Raw genomic sequence first — 14013 nt, 5'->3', positions numbered from 1 at the left:
GCAGGATGTATGTTCCACCTCTCCTGAAAGACGTATACCTCAGGAGAGATGGAACATACATCCTGCCTATATGAACTCTCGAGAGACTGAGTTTCTAGCCCTGCCATTGGCTTATCAACAGCCAATCAGGTGCATCGTAAGGGACTGGCTTAGACATCAAATGCACGGCTGGTGTGAATCTACTATAGTAAAAAATATCAAAAGTTAATGAAGACGAAGAAGAAGAAGAAGAAAAGAGAGAGAGAGAGAGAGAGTGAGAAAGAGTTCCAACAATTCCAGAGACTCGTTTTATCTATTGACTCAATGACGTCAAGATGATGGAAATCGAGTGGAATGATTTTGGTTGTAGTAAACGATCGCACCAGGTAATACGATGCGGATCTACTTTCCAACAGAGTAGAATATAGAATTTAAGCCAACGGTCAAGAGCTGGGACGTATAAGGTCATTCAGCACAGGAAGGGAAATTGAGAACAAAAATGCTTTAAAAAGTGTAACAGGAGGAAAGCATCTCAGTTGCACAGCTAAATAATCGTTACAAGAGGGAAGAAAGTAGATGGCAGAAAGAATATGGATGGAGTTACAATAAAAGGAACGAAAGTGGCTGCAGCTAGGGGCCCGAAGTAATGCCTACAGTGCACAGCGTGAGGTGCACTCATGGCACTAACCCCCTATGGGTCTATTAGAAAAAAATAAAATCACATTAGAAAACGGTGACATGCAAAAAAGTTAATCACTATGATACCCAAGGTACTCATGCCCAATCACAAATGCAGCTCGTGGAGTGCATCTACAAAAGCCACCCCCTCCCTCCCCCCAACCCCCCAAACCGCGCCCACCCTACCCCTGCATTACCTACTGCCACACTTATCAAAGCGCACAAAGCCATCAGTCACTCTGCTTGTAAATCTCTACACGCAAATCTCAGGCCAGAGGTTGGCGTCACGTTGCAATCGGGCGATTCTGGGGTAACTTCCGATCACAGACATTTGCACAAACGTACCAGCCTGCAATGACGCACAACCGTACTAGATTATCTATGAGTAATGACGCACGGTCATACCTGACTATGAATGATGACGCATTCTCACGTCGGTCCACCTGAAATGATAGGCCGAACCCATCTGTATAAACGTTTCTTGTGACTCCTCGTAATTGCAAAGTATTGCATTTAACTTTCTCCCGACAGTTTTATCCTCGTAGGGAGGGTATAGTGCAGTATGTTTACATCACATGGTGCACTGTGCGCATTACTGAAGCGTGTTTGTAACGCACGCCCCACTTACGGGCTGCCCTTGAGCAAGAGTCCGTGCCAGCACAAGACTGACTTAGTCTAATGCGAACGTACACGTCTCTTCGTCCCTTAAATGCTCACTCTTTTTAGCCTTTTACTTTGCACCCGCTTCTAAGACTTTTATTGTGCATCCACATTTTAGACTTTTATTTTACACCCCCGACATTTTAGACTTTTATTCTGCACCCAACATTTAGACTTATTTTGCACCTACATTTTAGAACTTTATTTTACACGCCATTTTAGACTTTCTATTCTGCACACATTTTAGACTTATTTTGCACCTACATTTTAGACTTTTAATCTGCACCCACATTTTAAACTTTTAGTTTACACCCCCCACATTTTAGACTTTTATTCTGCACCCCCCACATTTAAGACTTTTATTTTACACCCCCGACATTTTAGACTTTTATTCTGCACCCACATTTTAGACTTATTTTGCACCCACATTTTAGACTTTTATTCTGCACCCACATTTTAGACTTTTATTTTACACCCCCCACATTTTAGACTTTTATTGTACCCCCACATTTTAGACTTATTTTGCACCCAGTTTTTAGCATTTTACTTTGTGACGATTTTTTTTGCTTCATATACTTTGCACCCACCTTTAAGCATTTCCCTTTGCACCCTCTTCTTATCCTTTCAATTTTCACCCACTATTAAGCCTTTTATTTTGCACCCACTTTTTAGACTAACTTGGTAAACGTGGGGTTTTCTCCCAGTTCCACAGTTAGATCCTTGTAACACATCTCCTTTAGTTACTCTATCTTGCTGTCCAGCCAAAAAATGCCGCAGATCTCGGCATAACAGCATAAATTTCATAAAATGATTCATTCCAAGAAGTTCTTATATGCCCTAGAAAAAGGTAAATATAATCGCTTTTGTAATTAAAAGCATTACGGCATTCCCATGAATAATGCTTTTTTTTCCTATGCGCTTGGGTTCCAAACGCAATATTTCAAATTAACACGTCACAGCCAAACGGCATCCTGGTAAATAATCCTCTTTTTTATGGTACCCATTGAGTTTTAAACAAAATGTTTGAAATTAACACACAGCCAAACGGTATTCTGGTAAATAATCCTTTTTTTTATATAGTACCCATTGAGTTCTAAACAAAATGTTTCAAATTAACACTCACAGCCAAACTAACACCTTCAGCAACTTAGAATTCAAGATGACCTGAGTAAGGGACAATATGAATTGAATATTGAATTGAATATAGAATTTAGGCCAAGGCAAAGCACTGGGGCCAATGGAGTCACTCAACACTGAAACAAAAATTGGCAGTAGAAGTTTGAAAGGTGTAAGAGGAGGAAAACCTCACAGCAGTTGCAATATGAATCAACTGTTATGAGAGGGTGGAAATTAAGATGGAAAAAAGAGATTATGAAAGGATGTACAATAAAAGGAACGAAATGGGTTGGAGCTAGTAGCCGAAGGCACACTGCAAAGAACTTCGGTGATGCATACAGTGCACCGAATAAAGTGCACTGACGGGGGCAGAGACTGCTTAAATCCAGAACAAAGTTAGTTATACAGGTCTCGGTGGCCTTCGTCTGCATCCACCATGACAGGAATACAGTTACCAGTGATTTTCACAAGCGCCGGGTCGTCATTCGCATATATATCTCCTAACCAGGTCAAACCTCCATGCAAGTATGTCATTCAGGGATATTGGCCAGCCCACAAATCATGAGTTGGATGAATGAAATATAAAATATAGGTCCAAGGCCAAGCGCTGGGACCTAGGATATTGATTACAGGACTCTCAGTTTTCAGTTACGGCACAAGGTTGGTTTGGACCGAACGCAGAGAAGACAAAATCTTTATAAACAATACATTCTTTCAATGCCCATTACAATAATGATTGTTCGACGTCGTTGACCTAGATGTTGCGACGCCATTCTTAATAATAACAAAATGAATCAACAATGCCTATCTTACTGCAACGTTAAGAACTGCCATTCACTATAACATTTTACAATAAACAGCACGTTTCGCCACTATGTAATAGTAATGATAATAACATACAACTACTATTACTACTACTCGTAATAATAATAATACAAGAGAACTTGCAACGGCGCTTACAGGTTTAAGAGTTCGTTTTCACACAATAAAATATACAGGAAGGGTCCCGTACGAAATTGTCGCTGAATAAGAAAAGGACGAGCGAGTGTAGTATTCAAGGAATATATTTCCCCCCCTCAAACAAATAAGCAAAAGTGGCGGCCACGGTCAGAATATAGCTTTTAACCTAATTCCCGTATTTCCGGAATCCCATAATCATGTTCAGAGCAGTGCTACAAGTTTTTTTTTTTTTTACCGGTAACGGAGCCGAATGCGTTCTGTTTCCTGAAGACAACAAAGGTATAGCTGAAGAAGAATGGTTCTGAGAATTCACTCAAGGCAGAAATGTAAAGACCTGTTCAGCCACAGACCTGTTCCAGAAATGAAGGTGGGTCACAAATACTGACACACTTCATAATGAATTTATAAAAAATATATATACACATAAATATGTATATGTATAATTTATGTGCTGCGAACATGTCTTGGTATTAAGAAGGATGTGCTTAGCATCTGCAGTGTTTCAATTTTCCTTCGTGGCTGTAACTTTCTTCATATATATACATATATATGCATGTTTATACAGGGTGTCCATAAAGTCCCAGTACCATTCTGAGCAATAAATACTTGTAATGGTACTTGTAATAAATACTTGTAATGGGACTTTATGGACACCCTGTATATATAGTACATACACACATACCATATATATACAGAAAGGTATGAACATAAACTACAACAGACGACTTAACGAAGCGTAAAAGCAAAGACGGAGACCGTTTGTTGCCTCTTGAGTAAGCCACAGCAGAACACAGACCCGGCCATTAAAGAACATGACTAGCTTCACGCAGCACAGGTTACGCCACAGCAAAGGCCTGTAGGAGAGCGTTAGGTATCCTCTCTCTGTTGGTAAGGGGTCGTGCTTGCGTCGACATTGTGATATGAAACATATCCATTTCTTAAAGCTGCGCATAAAATGATGGCAACCTGATATCAAAACGATGAACGCTTTGTAGGTTCACGGCCGAAATAGGTATATATGTTTGTGTGTGTGTGGTATATTATATATATATATATATATATATATATATATATATATATAATTAATTAACAATTAATACTTCCGTACACTTTCTTAGTCAAGTGTTAGTTTCCGCACAACCGTACGTGTTATAGGCCTAATATATACACATCTAAGAAACACAATTGAAATATCTAATCCCACATATAAAATCTAAGTTATACAGATTCCTCTAAAAAAAAACTATCACGAATCAAACCCGACATAAGAAAAAAAGTAATAGAATAGCTAGGCCATTCAAGAACTTACCCCAGATGAATATATATATAAAAAAATCCAGGAACTACAGGAGAGTTCCAAGACGTGTTTATGGTGCAACACTACAATCAGACAATTCTTTACTGTTCTCTCTTCCCCTAGTCTTATTTTTTTATTATTCTTTTTTTTACCTAGTATCTTGACTGGAATAACTCGTTATGTGACGCAGAGATTTCTAGTCTCTTCCATGTCGTCAGGATCGACAGACGTGGACAAAACATCGTCAACACCTTCCACTGTAGTCATTATTGTTGTCAACATCAACTTTAGAGCTAATCATTATTAGCTACCGTCAACATCTTTCGCTATAATGATTATTGCTGTCAATATCTTCCTCGACTATAATAATCATTATTAGCTGCTGTCAGCATCTTCCACTATAATGATTATTGCTGTTAATATCTTCCTCAACTATAATAATCATTATTAGTTGCTGTCAATAACTTCCACTATAATGATTACTGATGCATTATTTATGATTATACTGTCAAAACTCCACTTTATTACTATTAGCAATGTTGCAAAACAGGCCTCTGCAATAAGCGAAAGGCTATGCACTTGAATAGCAACCATCTGCAAACTCAACTGATAGCAATACACACGAAAAATAGAAAGACAAATAACTTATGACAAACAGCATTTAAATAAACATCAATAAACCGAAATAAAAAGCTTAAAACAACGATACAACTAACAAATAAAAAGCAAGCAAAACTCAGATTACCTTCACGTAAGAAAATTAGAACAAATGCAATGGTGCGAATTCTACGGCATATCACAAATGCGCCCGCAGTGGGTTTATATGAACACCACCAGCGTCTCAGAAGACACAAAGGGCTCTAAAAGCACAGCTGAAGGAGCTGGACGATGAAGAGGCAATATCTTGTCCTAGCGAGTAAGAAAGAATTTGAACGTTGCATTACAAAGGTCTCTGAGCCCCTGATTTCAATGTAGCAGAACACACTCCTAAGCTAAGGCAGTGTTGGTGTAAAATATACAATACCTACGAACAAGTCATATATATGTATATATATATATATCTATATATATATGTATGTATATATATATATATATATATATAATATATATATATATATATATATATATATATATTATTTAGAAAGCGGTAAAGGGGGGAAATATAACAACTATTACATGTATGTATATATATATATATATTATATATATATATATATATATATATATATATATATACTTTTAAAACGCGGAGGAGGGGAAGCGGAAAATATAACAAAATAACAACTACTATAATAAAAGTATGAAAGTTAGGGCACTAAACAAGATCATCACGTTGGTCTGTCCTAAATCAACACAAATGAATATAAAAAATAAATAAAATAGGATAACCACTGCACTAAATAACTGATTACTTTTTTCACCATAATCTCAACGTCAATTTCGGTGTCCATTTCTGCGGACTGACCAAACTTTTTTTTTTTTTACACCTTCCGTGAACACATACGTTATGCCTTGTACGTAGATCCGTTACTCCAACGCACCTGTAGTTTTACACCTGAAGGAATCCCTGGCTTTCTTACTTTTGGACAACATACCTTCCAACTCTTTTTGATCGAAGGGAACAATTCGTTAAGTGTTTTGACGAACTGACGTGTCCCATCCCCCCCCCCAACCCCATTTCATGTGTTTTCCAGCCAAAGTGTTTCAGTTTGATACTCCATAACATAGCAAAATTTCAGCTTTCTAAGTTGTCAGAACTTCCAACAAATTTCCCTCGAAAGACGAGCTAATTAGAAGCTCCGGATAACATCAAAATCTTTACAGGCCATTTTCTCAGAATGAGGAAAAAATGGCTTGTGAAGTCCGCCAGACTAGGGACGAATCGTTTCCTCATTTTTAGACGCAATATTCAAGGCCAGTACTTGTCCGAAAAAAACAATGATAAATAGTAAAGCCACTTCAAACCATGAGCGGAAACTATCCTTGAGAAATTCGAAAAAGAGATATCTAGACCTAGCTTTGGGGATCTTTCTTAGGGAGTGACCCCTCACAAAATGCGGTGGTCATTATCTACTACTGCCATTTCTTGGCAGTCATTATTTTGACGATATTTACTGTCATTTTTTTATGTTTCCATGCTGGCATAAGGCCAGGTCAATCTCAAACAACCTTGAAGGTCACTGAGCAGGATCCCTCGGCTTGTATGCATCGTTAAAACTGACCGGTTCCCCAATCATTGGTGCCAAACGTAGAAAAAAAAAAAGTCACATGAACTACCACCAGGCATCACACTCTCATTAGCCTACTTGCGTAGTTGTTTGGAGGTTTAATATATATAGATACATATGTATGTACAATGTAAATAAAGGTATAGGCCACGAAGGAAAGTGAAATAAAGGTATAAGCCACCTCGGTGGCTTATACGTTCATTTATGCATTTATCACGTTCCAAACTTTCGTGATTTAGTTATACATATACAGTGTATAGGTATGGGTAAATGTATGTCTATACAAAGTAAATTCAAGTATGTTGGGCTATAAAAAAAAATAACTATATTTATTGATTCTGTACATAAATTACGTATATGTACTGTATTGTAAAATGACCTATATATTGTATATGTATTGTAAAATGACCTATATATTATATATGTATTGTAAAATGACCTTCAAAGTGTATTTTTTTTAAATAAAGGAAAAAAGCCTTGCATCTGCCGTGTCTTAACGGAGGCAGTGAGAAATAAAACGATACATCTGTCAAAAAAAAAAAAAAAAACGCGACCGGCTGCGCAGAACTGCTTCGCCACAAACGAAACATAAAAGTGACTCGAACGTTACTTTCGACGCACTTCGGGCGGGTTTTTTTTTTTTTAATATTCCGAAGCGTCAAGACGCCGAGGAACGGGAAGAAAACGAGTTCTCAATATGCATAATAAGAACGCCTCTCTACTGATACCGACGAGCAAGAGAGAGAGAGAGAGAGAGAGAGAGAGAGAGAGAGAGAGAGAGAACAGTTTCAACATTCAATAATGGGAAGTCCCCGTAAGAGAGTTAGTGCCGTCAGTGAACCTCTTGCAGTGCACTGTAGGCATTACTTCAAGGTTCTTTGCAGCGACTCTAGGCCCGTAGCTGCAATCCCTTTCATTCCTTTTATGTACCTCCGTTCATATTTTGTTTCTTACATCTGACTTTTCACCTTCTCTAACAACTGTTTCGTAGCGCAGCTGCGAAGTTTTTTCCCGCTGCACTTTCAGACCTTCCTGTTAATTTCGGTTTCAGCGCTGAATGACCTCATAGGTCCCAGCTCTTGTTGGCCGCCCGTAGGCCAAAGTTCTATATTTTATGCTATTAATAATGGGTAGCGAGTATTGTTACACCTACCTTACTTTACCGTTGAAAAGGCAGATTTAATATATTGCAGCTCCAGAGTGCTAAATATAAACATTGTTTTCAAAGTTAAATGCTCCAGGGTGCTAAATATAAACATTGTTTTCAAAGTTAAATGCTCCAGGGTGCTAAATATAAACATTGTTTTCAAAGTTCAATGCTCAAAAAAATAAATCAATAAATATATAAAAAAAAAAAATAAAACACTGCCAAGGAAACTGAACCCGCCTGCTGTATCAACCGTGAACTACTATCTGAGAGTCCTATCGCCCTCTGACATATCAAATACACGAGAGCTATAATCCGACACTACACCCTACAAGAATATGTTTTATCTGGACTGCTCTACCATTAACCTTTAAAAGCCGAGCCGACTGGAGAGTTAGAAACCGTTACCCGACGTTATGCGTATTTAAACTGAAAGATAGCCACCATTGTGTACGGAAACAATTACTGACAGCGCTGTAGTGGATTCCAGAACAGCGTATTCAATTTAGGCCGAAGACCAAGAGTTGGGACCCGTGAGGTTATCAGAACTAAAAGGAAAATTGAGAATAAGCGCAATAAGGTGTTACTTAAACTAAGCCGACGCACCTGTTATAATTATGAAAGATAGCCACCATTGTGCACGGAAACAATTACTGACAGCGCTGTAGTGGATTTCAGAAGAGTCTACAATAAAGGCCGAAGGCCAAGCGCTGGGACCCATGAGGTAATTTATTAGGACTAAAAGGAAAATTGAAAGAAAGCGCAATACGTTATGAAAGGTGTAACAGGAGGAAAACCTCAAAGCAAATGCATTGTGAAACAATTGTAAGGAGAGGGTGGACAGTAAGATGGAAGAAAGAATACGAAAGAAGGTACAGTTAAAAGGAATGAAAGAGGTTGCAGCTATAGGGGCCGAAGGAACGCTGCCAAGAACAGTTAGTAATGCCTACAGTGCACCGCGCGTGAGGTGCACTGACGGTACTAACGCCCCTTCGGTGGAATGGTGAATCATAACCAGCGAAGCTTCCGTAACAGAATCATTCTCCTATTTACGGAACATTTGTTATCCTTTAATAAAAAAGACTTAACCAAAGCGCTTCTTCTGATGAGTGTTCAATCAGATCAGCCACCAGAATGAAACTGAGTAAAATACCAACATAACACTTGACTCAGAACAGGAAGTGCTACTTTGGCTTGTCATCTACAAGGCATCTACTCCGAGGTGCTAGTACTCAACACTGTGGATGTTCCATGGGACGCCGTGTTTAGTACTGGCCCCTCGGTGATCTAAGTGTTATATACACCCACTTCTATATTGTGTGTTCGACAAATTAGATTCCTAAACATCTTCGTGCGGCCTTCTACTTGACATTTTATCATACGTCTTTAGTCGGTGTTAGTACTATGGAAGATTCACATCAACCGCGCATTTGATGTCTAGGCCAGTCCCTTACGACGCTCCTGATTGGCTATTGATAAGCCAATCACAGGGCTGGAAACTCTCAGTTTCTCTCGAGAGTTCACATAAGCCGGATGTATGTTCCACCTCTCCTGAAAGACGTATCCCTCAGGAGAGGTGGAATATAGATCCTAACCACGTGAACTCTCGAGAGAGACTGAGAGTTTCCACCCCTGTGACTGGCTTATCAACAGCCAATCAGGAGCGTCGTAAGGGACTGGCCTAGACATCAAATGCACGGTTAATATGAATCTACTTCTATAGCACCTCGGAGTGGGTAACGCGTATCAGATAACAAGCAAAAGTAGCACGGAACATGAATCAGGAGACACCAAGAAGAAACTTACAAAACTTGTCAAATCTTAAAGAAATTAAACATTGCACTCATAAAAAGCCACTGAAACATATCTAATCCAAAACAATATTCTGACAACTGTGGCGTAACAGGACAGACCACCACAAGCTACCGACGGGTTAAGCGAACCAGAGAGGAAGCGAGCAAGGAAAATAACGGTCTGTCAACAAGAGAAACCTTGATCTCCGTATCGTGTTCTTAATTAACAGGAAACAGAAGGGGAAGGGCTTAGTCTAAGGACTTTTCTTCCCTAATTAGGAAGTTTTATACCTCGAAAGGTTCTGGGCTGAATTTTCGTCTGCATTTTTATGCAAGGCTACCTTTGTCTCTGAAGCCCAGGACGAAAACATGGCATATATATATATATAGAAATATATATATCTATATATATATATATATATATATCACACAGTCATCGTGCGACTTTTTGTAAGGGAGTTCCAGATGATGGAAGCATTTACGACCATCATAAGTCACTACCCAGTCCATCGAAGCACAAATACTCGACGACCACGCAATTAGAAATATGGTTTCTTATAATTTTGAACTCACTAGCACAGTTTATTAACCGAAAGACATATATATATATATATATATATATATATATATATATATATAAATTCAAGTAAACAGTGTAGACTATACCCAGAACAAACAAAAATTAACACATGAGAGAGATGGGGGGAATGACACGTTTACTTATTCAGTATCCAATATTTTTCCAGTAAAGTTTAGAAAAGAATACATTAGAATATATACCTGGACTTCATTGAGAGAGCGAGAGTAACATTCCTTAGTAACAGACCTTCCTTTCAAAATTGAGACTCATGGAATACATATTAACGGCGGTTGTGATCTTAAAAAAAAAAAAACGGCGGGCCACCTAAAGGCCGAGAGCTTTACTGAGGCATGTAACGAGTCTTTCTTTATGGCACTATTGTGATAATACCATCCCAACGGCGGACCTTTTTTTGATTAAGACTAGAGCATTGTTCTTGAAGTGTTGGACTCGACAATAAGGCAATGCGTCGTTCGGTACAACCAGGATTGCTGTGAAGGTAAACAACTCATGTTTTTCTTAGTCTAGTTTGATTTTCCGGGCAAATGTGCCGCATTCCACGATCTTATTAAAAAATCGGCAAGTGATAATCATGGACCTCGCTATTACCATCTGATTACCAAATATTTCCATTTCTTTTTTACAAATCAAGGTCATTAATATAGACGTCTAAGTCATTTCTTAAACCCATTATAATTATCAGCAACCATCGCTGGCCTGCTAAACCACGATTAATCATCAGGACAGATGCCATTATTATTAGGCAGTTATCTATCATCAATCATAAAAGGAAGGCATCTTTAATATTTTCTTGGGCGAGGAGAAAACGAACTTGGTAAGGTACCCAGTGACACTTAAAAAAAAAAAAAAAAAAAAAAAAAAAAATCACCACAGCGGCCTCCGTTAGCTCTGTGGCGTCAAGGTCTCGGGGCAAAAAAAAAAACAACAAAACATGTAAAAAAAATAACATTAACTTTCCACATTATTTCTATCTTCCAAGGCGGGAAGCAGAAACTGACTTTGCTTTTGAAAGAGACGGAAAACTGCCAATTCCAGCAACTCTGGAAATTAGGCATGAAGAACTAAACAAAGTGACTCGCTCTTCCTTGCGTCTAGTTACAACTTACGCATGCGCAATAGATCGATAATAAATGGTGGAAATAGGTCGTCATGGAACTCCTGAGAATAAAGTCCGAAGTAATAGCCATCTTATGGAGCAGCTCAAGCGAGTTGAATTGGTTCCACGTTCGTAAAACTAAGGTCTGGAGAACATTATGAGCATAATATCCGAGACGAGGGAGCCATATTCCATACGAAGGCGGAAAAAATCTACAAGATATCTCCTCAGCACACACTGAGAGTAGTTTCTGAGACGTTGCTTGCTATTTACACACAGCCTCGACCAGTACTCAGTTTTCCTCCGTATATATATATATCTATATATATATGTATTATATATATATATATATAATATATATATATATAGAGAGAGAGAGAAGAGTGAGAGAGGAGAGAGATAGAGAGAGAGAGACGAGAGAGAGGAGAGAGAGAGAGAGAGAGTTTAGAAGGAGAGAGATAAGAGAGGTATAAATGTAACTGTTAATTTCTGAATGCTAACAGAGAAGTAGGCTTATTGTTGTTATTTTCTGAGTGCCAATAGGAACTGGAATACGCCATACTCACTGACACATCGCAAGTCTAAAAAAAGTGGTCGGAAACTTCTGTTCGGAGACGTATTTGTAATTATATAGATAATATTATATTATATAATATATAAGATATATAGATCTATATATATATAATTACAAATACGTCTCCGAACAGAAGTTTCCGAGTACGATATCGAACGCGTCGCGTTCCCGTGAATTTTTTCCTTCTTCATTCATTCCTTGTCATTGTTTCCCCTAACCTAGCTACAGGTTTGCTGCGCTTATATTTTCGGAATTTCATGCTTACAAGTTGTTGTGTAGACGTCAAGGAATGCTGCCTAGTACAACAATCGTTTTAAACGACCACTTTTTGTAGACTTGCGATGTGTCAGCGAGTATGGCATACTCCAGTACACATCCCAATAGGCCTATGTCCCTATTGGCACTCATAAAATAACAACAATAAGCCTACTTCTCTGTCAGCATTCAGAAATTAACAGTTACATTATAAACACCTCTGTTATAACTGAGTTACATGCAAGTTCCCCAAACGCACCACAGCCTATCGAATAATATAAAAACTCACAAAAATGCCGCTCGGCGACTCAAAATTAAGCAACAGACAACAACTAACTGGCCGTTACCTGTTACTGTCTACTGGCGATTAGTATTCTCTTTTCAGAGGCAATCGACGCACATACTGTAAATTAAGACACCAAGGATGCTCGCAGATTGCGACAGACCCCAAAGACTTGAACAAGACGATCATTGGTGACTTCAGGAATTTTAAAAACACACACTTTGCTCGGCGAAGCCGGATGGCTCAACTTCAAAGCAGCAATTTAAATGACGATACAATCCTCGGGTTATGATTACGTCACAGAAATTCCCCTTCTCTCCCCTTCTCCCCCCTCTCTCTCTCTCTTTAATGGATTTGATATAGGCCTACTGTAGTTACAGTGGGCTTTTCACATTAACGGTTACAATGGTAATACCGGGTTTAATAATAATGATGATGATGATAATAATAATAATAATAATAACAACAGGTTTTCTACAGTAGAATTAAAGTGAGTCTAACGCCAGGAAAATTGATACGGTAAAAGTCAAATATTTTGATGGCAAAATGTTTCAGTGGCTTCAAATGTTATGAATATGACAAGAAACTAATCACTTTCCATAATTACCATTTACTGATTATGTTAAAAAAAAAACTGTGCATAGGCAGTAGGCCTAGCAATCACTTCAAATATATCGGTTACAATCACAATCGCTTGCAATCTGTGCAATAGTGTCATGACCAGCGTAATTGTGCAACTAGTTTACACAATCAACCAGCCAATAGTGTTGGTCAATAATAATTCTAGATTGCAATCGATTTTCCTGAAATTGCAATGACAAGCACTATGAAACAAGAACCTTAATAATGAAATTTGCCAATCTTTTTTGGCGGTACAATATATATATATATATATATATATATATATATATATATATATATATAAACCTCGGACATGAAACAAATCTACGATACAATACGCAGTAATTATGTTCATTCCACTTTCAAAGTATTGTAGACTACTCGCAGGCGCGCACACATACAAACTCATATTACATTAAATACACATACAAACACATACTTACATAAATACCCATACACACAAACATGTAATTAATATAATATAACTAAGGATTTCATTCACACACAAATATGTGATTAATATATTTATATCAGGTTCATTCAACCACCATATATATATATATATATATATATGAGCATCTGTAAAACTGAGGCCAACGACGAAGGAGAACTACTACAATTTAGTGAGCAGGACTGCCTTGACAAAAATCAAACCAGGCCACTTTTTTCACTAATAATTTAATAAAACGGAAGTCACTGTGGCCGCCAGCCTCAAGGGTTGCATA

The 14013-nt window shown here is 38.1% G+C and overlaps 1 protein-coding gene across 2 annotated transcripts in view; it reads right to left on the bottom strand.

The window, feature by feature from the left end:
* LOC135214866 (protein FAM43A-like) overlaps positions 1-14013 on the bottom strand; it is a 302949-nt gene that overhangs the window by 288309 nt on the left and 627 nt on the right. The window lies entirely within an intron of this gene.

Source organism: Macrobrachium nipponense, chromosome 46 (genome assembly GCF_015104395.2).
Source record: "Macrobrachium nipponense isolate FS-2020 chromosome 46, ASM1510439v2, whole genome shotgun sequence".
Classification (NCBI taxonomy): Eukaryota; Metazoa; Arthropoda; class Malacostraca; order Decapoda; family Palaemonidae; genus Macrobrachium; species Macrobrachium nipponense.
The sequence above is the reverse complement of the archived record's forward strand: the minus strand, read 5'-3'. Positions and strand labels throughout refer to the sequence as shown.